The following is an 8,361-nucleotide window of genomic DNA, read 5'->3' as shown; positions in this document are numbered from 1 at the left end:
CACCTTACAAATAGGTGCTCTGTGCCTCTAACAGGTATATGGCAAATTCAACAAGATTTTCTCAACATAAAAATGCTGTGGCACTACAAGCTTGCCTGTTACATGGTTTTAAAAGGCACAGAGCTGTCCACAAAAATATGGCATCCTCATGCACAAAACACTTCCCCAAGGAATAAATTCCAATTCTGTGGGTGCCAATAAGTGAATATCCCTAACACCAATCAACACAATTACACATCAATATCAAAACATGCCTGGTGCTGTTCATAAAATTAACACTGGAAATATATCCATATACATCCTTATAATGCAGGTCTCTTTGCTTCAATTTGTGTTTATCTGTAGTAGCAAAAATAAACTCTGAATCTGCAGTGACCGGAGCTTCCAAGGGACTAGAACCCACTTCATCAAATACATGAAGTACTATCCTAAATTGACACATTAGGTAAATTTAAGTACATGTGTATATTTAATTTTTAAACTGCAGGCTTTTTATGAAGTTGGCAGCAGTACACAAAATCTTATGTTGCAGTACATGTATTGGTATTCAAGGTGGTAAAGCGGGAAAATCTTGCTTATTTATCTTGTGCTTGAGATTTTGAGTCTTTGGAGCAGATCCACTCAACAACCTTGTTAATGTCAAGGGCCTCTTTCCCATGGGGTAATTCGTCAGGGGCTGTATGCCAGTGGTGAAGTGGCTGAAGCCAATATTGGGAAGGATCAGAGCCAGAAGTGGGTATGGCCACTCCTCCTATTTCTTTCTGCCACCCCTTTTTGTTAATATTTTTCTTCCTAGCAGCCTGTTCTCCTCCATCCTTCTGTCTGTACCTCCTTCTCAGTCAGTGTGGGCTGCCAGGGAAGGAAGAGATCAATGCCAAAGGTCTGAACTATCAACTGATTTTTCTTTAAGTGACCACAAAAGGTTGTCCACCACTGCATTAACAGGAACCAAGATTTGGGCTAGTGTTTGTGCATGCCTTCACTTGCTAACATCAAGACTGCCAGTTCCATAATTAAGACTGCCTAAAAGCACTGAATGAGCAGTTCCCACCATGGCAAATGGGCTAAGAAGCCACTGAGCGGCAGAAGAGAAGGCAAACAAAGATAAGGAAAAATGTGGCCTGAAGCTTAAACAAACAGCCTCAGTTGCTATGCTTTGTCATGTTATGAGAACTTTCACTGAAGTATCACCTTGGTTAAAATCATTTGTTTTTAAATGCCCGTTTGTGCCTGCTCTGTGTACGCCAGACACAATGTGGACTGCAAAGGTTGGCTTTCCTTATATTGGACGCTAGAATGCTCAAATCAGGAATTCTGCATTAGAGCAGACTGCAGAAGATATCAAAACATTGACTCTCAAATATATGTTTTTCAGAATACAGTGATTATAAACTTGCCTAGGTTTTAGTTAGGTATTAGTCCTTCAAAGCTGACCACCAGTGTAAGTGTATTTTCACAAGTTGACACTTAAGCTTCAGCAAAGCGTTTGCAAAGCTAAACTATCAAACCACACAATCACCTGTCTTAGATGACAGATATTTGAAAATCCCTAAAGAACAGCAAAAATGTATATGCACCTGGGAATATTTGAAGACCTTGTTTATTTATTACTCTATTGCCCTTTTTTGTGACCAGGTATCTGGCGAGATAACATTTTGCTGACCAATACTGGCATGCTTACTACCTCTGAAGTGGCATTACTGCTCAAGAGTGGTGAGAAGAAAGCCATTGTTGAAACCCGTATCCAAGCCCCTTTGGAATTTGCAGAAATGCATGAGGGAGACACAGCAAAAATGTGGGAAAAGGTTATCCAGTCCAATGAGACCAAGGCTCAATTTGGATGCCAGGAAGTACTTCCTAACAGTTAGGACCCCAAGGGTATGGAATGGGCTTCCATGGGAGGTGAGGATGTTCAGGGATAGGCTGGACATGCACATGGTAGGCGGGTCATAAGCAGAGCCGGCTGGAGCCGGAGGTCAGACTAGATGGCCCGGGAGGCCCCTTCTGACTCACTCTGTCTCTATGTTTCTAAAATCAATTTTTTGGTCTTACAGCAAAACATCCTGTGTGGTCTAAAGCCAACAATGTCCTGAGAATACCTTCCCATGGTAAAGCATACTGGTGGCAAAATTCTACCCTTCCAAGTCTTCTCAGTCTTCTTCCTAGTTCTTGACTGTAGCCTGCCTTTGAACTGATCACCGTGTTGAGATCTGTGAAATCTTTCACCATTTTGATTTCTTCATTATTAACAATGAAGTGGATATGATTTTTGTTTTCTTAATATTCAGCTGCAGTCTTGCTTTTGTTCTTTCTTCTTTTACTTTCATCAGGAGTCATTTCAAGTTACTGCTGCTTTCTGCCAGTAGTATGGTATCACCTGCATATACGTGTTCACTCCCTCCTCTGATTCTAATACAGCTTTCTTCGTTATCTGTTCTCCCTGCGGACTGAACATATAAAGAGATAAAATATGTCCTTGTCTGATCCTTTGCCTATGGGAAACCATTCTGTTTCTCTGTATTCTGTCCTAACTGTAGCTTCTGGTCCATGATACAGGTGGTGATACATCAGGACCATCAAGTGCTGATGCACACATATTTCTTCAGGACCATCCATATCTTCTTGTGGTCTGCACAGTCAAAGGCTTTGCTGTAGTCCATTAAGCACAGACTGATCTTTCTCTCAAATCTTTGGTGAACTCCAGTAGCCAACATAGATTTGCAATATGATCTCTACCACTTCTTCCTTTTTGGAATCCAACATGGACATATGGTATTTCTTACTTCATATAGGGAAGTATTCTTCGTTGTAACACTTTGAGCATCCAATAATGTGTTCCTTTGTTTGTCTTTTAGCACTCCTAATCCATGTTTGGGTTTCCCTTTGATTTCTTGGATCTTCTAGAAGAGGTCTCTTGCTTTTCCTCTTTTGTTGCTAATCACTGAAAAGTTGCTTTCAGTATTCTGACCCTATTTCTGTCATATTTTATTTTTACTTCTGGGATATCCATTGCAACTGCATTTATTTCATCAATCTAAGTTTTCTGTTTCTTGTTGCTAGAGGAATTGTCTTTTGACATTCTACTGTAATAATATTTCTAGTTTCAGTCCACAGTTCTTCAGGCTCATAGTTGATTAAGTTGAGCAATGCAAAGCTGTTCTTTATGTGGACTTTTTATTTTTAAGGGGTGTTACTTAAATTATATTTTGAACCATTCTTCTGTTGGTGATCCTTTTTAGCTTGTCTCTGATTTTTGAAATTAAAAGCTGATGATCACTATTGCAGTCTACTTCTAGTCTTGCTTTGGCAGCAAGAATACAACTCCTCCACCTTCTATTTCCAATTACATACTCTGATTGATTTCTTTATTGACCACCTGGTGAAGTTCATGTATGCAATCATCTGAGTGGTTGTTTGAAGTATGTGTTTACAATGAACAAGTTACTGGCTTCACAAAATCCTACAAGTCATTCTCCTGCTTCACTTCTTACTCTAGGTCGATTTTTTTCTACATTTGATGCTGCTTTGTTTCCTACTTTTGCATTCCAGTCACCTAAGACTAGCAGCGTGTCTTGTTTTGGTGTGTTATCAATTCCTCTTGCATACCTGCATAGAAGTTTTCAGCACTGGTTGTCTGAGTATGGACTTGGTAAGTTTTCCACTAATTCTTATTGATATATTCAGCTGAATTTTGCCTTGTAGCCACTTACTGACTGTGCTATGCCTTGCCTCAGCCATGCGGACACTCCTTTTCTTCTGAGTTTGTCATTTCTAGTGTAAAATGCTTTTGTGTTTGTCTGATTGGAAATGTCCCATTTCAGTCTATTTTAGTTTGCTTACACCAAGTACTGTGATGTACATTCTTTCCATTTCTTGCTTTACTATTTCCAATTTGCCTTGATTCTCACACTCCATGTCCCAATTTTAAGTGTTGTGCAGCATCGGAGTTTCTTTTCTCCCCTGTGCATGCTGGCCACAAAATTTCCTTTTGAGTTTAATCTAGTTGCATCATTAGCAACAGCACTGCTGTTATTTGTCGTTTGTCTTTCCCCAGTAGCTCACGAATTGACTTCCAACCTGGGGGTGGGGGTGCCTCATCTTCTGGCACTATCTCTTGTTTCATTTTACATTGTTTCATCATAGAGCCTTCAAGGTAAGAAAATTCAGAAGTGGATTACTACATCCTTCTTCTGCACAATACTAAGCAGAGTTAGCTTGAGTGTCGCTTCTGTTGTCTGCAAAAGATGTTCTGCCAGTGTTGCCTTCAATGACTGCTGCTGCCCAGCAGCTGCCTTCAGGAATTTCTCCACACCCATCACCATTCATGAGGCCCATTCTCTTTTTGCTGGTCTGACTGTTACTCCTATCTCCCAGGTACCTGTACAGCCACAGGTGAGTGAGCCAAGGTGGCCTCAGTCCTCACTTTGCACTCCCCCTCTTGAAATGCATTGCTGGAATAGAAATATTTATTGCCCGGCCACTGAAGAATGTAGACATTCCTGCTATACTGCACCTGTCTACCTAACCCTCACAGCTGCTTTCTCGCACCATAAAACATTCTGGCCCCAGTCCGTTTTTACTCACAAATAAACAGCCACTGGTTATCCCACGAAGCTGAATGATGGAAGATTCAGAACAGACCAAAGGAAATATATCTTCACATGTTGAATTATTAAGATAATGCAATGTGCAACCATGAGTGGTGATAGCTGCCAAGTTAGACATCTTCAAAAGGAATTAGGCAAATCCATGGAGGAGAAGGAATTTTGTGAAATTAAAATGACAGTCTTCATCCCCCGTTGGAGTGCCAGGTAAGCCTAAAGGAGCCCATTACTGAAAGGATGCCTGCAAGGGGTGGGTGCCTGGGGCCCAGACCCTTGCAGCTACCATGCAAAAGGGTGAGTAGTGCTCTATTGAAATCTCTCTGATAAAATCTATCAAGATGAAAGGGGAGGTAGGCTGGAGACAGGCCTATAGACTGTCCTGGCCTAATATGACTTCCAAAAACTCTCACGCCGTAGCTTGGAAGAGCTGGTTCCTAAGGCAGCCCTTCCCATGGTTTTTTGGGAAGGCTGACTTTTGAAGATCCCTGGTCATTTCTGATGTGATCCCTCCTCCTTGTGGCCACTCTTGGAATAACAACCACACACCATGCAGAATGCAGCTGATGGAAACCCACTAATATAATACAGCTTTATTAAGACCTGGCACTGCAGACTGCTCTGAAGTATGATTCCCCCAGTGCCTTGACTCGCATAACACTTAACATCAGCTGCCTGGTAAAAAGATGCAAGTTCCGTAATGTGTGTCTGCTTTTTTAGATGTATTTCAGGACTATTTACAATTGCGAGACTATTCACAATTAGTTTTTTTCTGGGTTTCTGTGCCTTGCCCAGGAGGAAGGCAAGCAAGCTTTTCTCAGCATGGAGAAAGGGAACAGCTGCTTTATCTTTTCCTTTGCACAGATATTTAGGACACATCAGCCCAACCGGGAGAAAGTGCTGGCAACTGTGTGAGAGGCTATTCAAATCCAGAGGGGAACACTCCTAGACCTAAATATAAGGAAAAAACTTAACAGACTTCTTAGCCGTATAAATCCTCATACACACCATCAAATTTTGACTTGTTCTTCAAGGCTATAACAACACTTGATGATGCTGAGGGCTGCATTCCATCTTAGATAATCCGTTGGGAGACGCATGTAAGCCAGGGCTGATGCCAGAAGTGGACCATACCAAAGCCACACTACATTACACTATATACTCAGTGTAACATGTAGCTTGGCTCTATGGGGGCACTATGGGGAGAAAGAAGTGCTGATCCTTCATCCAGTGCCCTTAGAAGAGGATGGAGAGCCAGTGTGGTGTAGTGGTTAAGAGCGTGGGACTGGGACTCAGACGATCTCGGTTCTAATCCCCGTTCAGCCATGGAGCCAACTGCGTGACTTTGGGCCACTCACAGACTCTCAAGCCCAACCTACCTCACAGGGTTGTTGTTGTGGGGATAAGATGGAGAAGGAGAATGATGTAAGCTGCCTTGAGACCTTTGTAGGAAAAAGGCAGTATATAAATCAAAAAATAAAAATAAATAAATAAAAATGTATGGAGGAAAAAAAAAGTAACACCAGGTGGCTGAAGAGTGAACACTAGAGACGTCATTGCAGCTGAACACTGTGGGTTCACTGATGGCTGTAAAAAATCCATGACTTTCCTCCAAGGTAGCAAGACAGTTGTACTATCAGGAAATCCATGACAAATATATTTTAATAACACACACTCCAGTACTGATCAGAACCAACAGTATCTGTGCTAGCATTATTGCTGTTGGCTAGTAATGCTCCAGTGGAGAGTAGGCAAACTTCAGGCTTTCAGGATGGATAGCTGTGTTTTACTCATCCCTGGCATCCAAATTAGTGGCTCAGGTAGGCAGACATAAAACTGGGTGCTTTTGTGCACATGCTCAGCCCAGGAATTAGTGATGAGTAGCTGAATCAAGCTTGCCAAATCTGCCCTGGATTCTCTCTCCAGGATTCTTTTTCAGCAGACAAGTTTTGACCTGATGTTTTGGTTGCTGTTACTGTTGGACAACTGAGTCAGAAATCTTTGCAGACTTACTGCAAATCAGCCAGAGATCTATTGAGACCAACTGATCTTCCGCCCATACATTTCCCCTTTTCTTTGCAGGGATTTTGCACAGGCCTGTATACCAGCGTGTATACCACAAGCTGGGTGAGACCCAGAGTAGCACATGCAGAGGGGGTTTGAGAGGGACTTGGAAGGTCTGGGTACCAGACTCCTCCTCAGCCATGAAGGTCACTTGCTGACTTCAGGCCAGTCACAGGCTCTCAGCCTTAGTTACTTCACAGGCTGGTTGTTCTGAGGAGAAAATGGGGAGGAGGAGAACCTTGCAAGCTGCCTTGGGTTCCTTGCAAGAAGAGAGCTGGACCATGAAGGTAATGTAATAAAAATGTTGCTGATGTTGGCTATTTATTTCTTCTGCACCAGGCACCACAATATTGTAGCAAAACTGGGGAACAGATAAGAATCCAGGAGTTCTGGGAGCTATCCTAATAATTCTGGCAAGGTCACCAACATTTGCTTGTCAAGGAAATTATCCATCTATGTATTATTTCTATTTATGTGTATTTGCATTAGTTCACACTTGGGCTCTCTGAGCAGCTTACAATTAAATCACATAACATTTTTGAAATCTGAAATACTAGATCATTACCAAAACTTTCAAAAGTATAACAAAACAGAATCCAATAAATTGAAACTATTCCATAGAAACATTATACACCATACTTCTGAATGGCTGGGTTATACCACTCCTCTACTGCACACATGCACTGAGACTATTGTAATTAAGGTGTCTGCAAAGGAAACAAAAGTCAAACAGTAATCGCTATTATGGTTTTGTTCTTTTAAATGGATTGGTGCCTGTGTGTCTTATAAACTTTTGTTTAATTTTAACTTTTGCTAACCATCCAGAAAACCTCAGCTATTGGATGATAGAAAAATGAAATAAAAATACATAGAACTTTTAGAGTGAAGAATTGTCTTTCTGGACACTATTCAATTCAAAGTACGTACTGGTATTAACATAAAAAATCTTAAATATGGGTCTACACAGCTTGAGATGTCAGCACTGGTGGAGCACCTCCTCCTGTATGCAACTGCATGCAGTTTAAGTTGATCCACCAACTCTTCTTCAAGTGCCCCCTCAGTCCAGGGCTTGTAGGGTAGCAATGATACAGTGGGCTTTTTTGTTAGACTCCCGGAGAGTCTAATGGGCTAATGGGCAGGGCAGAAATTTAATAAAAAATAAAGAACAGTGGCCTCCTGACTCTGGAATGCTCTCCCAGAGGAAGTTATCCTGGCACCCACTTTGGTCTCTTTCTTGTGCCAGACTAATTCTTTTCTGCTTTTTTAAAATACAGTTTTTGAAGTCTTCCAGCGCATTTTTAGACAGAAAACTGTCTTCAACTTGTGGCAATGCTGGCTGGAGAATGCTAGGAGTTCTCAGACTTTTTTCTGTCTAAACACACTTGCACCTTTAAAGTATTTTGGTATTTGTGTGTTTTGTTATCATCATCCCTACAATGTCATTTACTATCTTAATCACTCCAATGTAATATTCTGTTTTAGTTCATGCTTACATGTTTATTAGTTTTACCTTATTGATTTTATTGAGATTTTAGTTGTATTTGTATAACTAGTGTAAAGCTTGTAGATAAATTTATTTTATGAGGCATTTAATACATTTACAGAGCCATCCTATCCAGGTTTAGAGAGAAAAAAGTCTCACAGTTTGCAACATTCTCTAACCAGTTAGTGTGTGTGTGTGTGTGTGAGAGAGAGA

This window comes from Varanus komodoensis, unplaced genomic scaffold, assembly GCF_004798865.1.
Source record: "Varanus komodoensis strain SLA01 unplaced genomic scaffold, ASM479886v1 scaffold3, whole genome shotgun sequence".
Taxonomy (NCBI): domain Eukaryota; kingdom Metazoa; phylum Chordata; class Lepidosauria; order Squamata; family Varanidae; genus Varanus; species Varanus komodoensis.
The sequence above is the reverse complement of the archived record's forward strand: the minus strand, read 5'-3'. Positions refer to the sequence as shown.